This window comes from Panthera pardus, unplaced genomic scaffold, assembly GCF_024362965.1.
Source record: "Panthera pardus isolate Hobbes unplaced genomic scaffold, ASM2436296v1 HiC_scaffold_13, whole genome shotgun sequence".
Taxonomy (NCBI): Eukaryota; Metazoa; Chordata; class Mammalia; order Carnivora; family Felidae; genus Panthera; species Panthera pardus.
The window spans coordinates 20,567,551-20,568,394 of NW_026526688.1; positions in this window are offsets into that span (position 1 = coordinate 20,567,551).

The following is an 844-nucleotide window of genomic DNA, read 5'->3' on the forward strand; positions in this document are numbered from 1 at the left end:
TAAAATAATACTTATATATTTTGGGAATAAAATGTTTAACATGTTTTGTTTTCAATTTCATCTCTAATTTCATCTCTGGTCTCAAAGCCTTTCTCTAGGTAGTTGTGAATTCCAAGATTAAACAATGGAGAATAGCTAAACAAAAGGTTATGTTACACTGGAAATCTACTGCCTGATGGCCCAATTTGGTCCACTTCTGTTTCAAATAAAGAGTTATTGAAAGAGTCACACCCATTCACTTGTCATTTGTTTATGGCTGCTTTCACACAGTATCAGAAGAGCTGAGTAGTTGTGAGAGAGGCCATATGTCCCACAAAGCCTTAACTCTTTACTACCTAGCGCTTTACAGAAAAAGATTTGCTGCCCTGTATGTATCACGTGATTTACCTTTGTACTGACTTCTCACAGATTGCTGTGTAACACTGTATGAGATCACTTACTGAGCACCAACTGTCATGACTAAGCTAGTCTAGTATAGGAGGGGGACATTGACACCAAAGGTGGCCATGAACAAGTATAGCTCCTTCTTTCCATCTTACAGAGAAGGTAGAAAAGAAATAGAGGAGAAATTGTTCATAGCCAAAGAGTAGATGTCATTCACTAAAGGGCACGGCTGACCCTTGACTTTTAAGAACATAAAAACAGGTTAAGTGCACAGAAAATGGGAATAAGGGACAGATTCTTGTTTGTGCTAGCAACTCATCTCACAAGTGTCTGTCTGTCTCTCTGTCTCTCTCTCTCTCTGTCTCTGTCAGCCAAAGCTGACCCACATCGTTGCATCATAACAAAAGACAAGACCAAGTAGAAACTTGTAAGTGACCTCAAGCCATCGACTGATTCCATC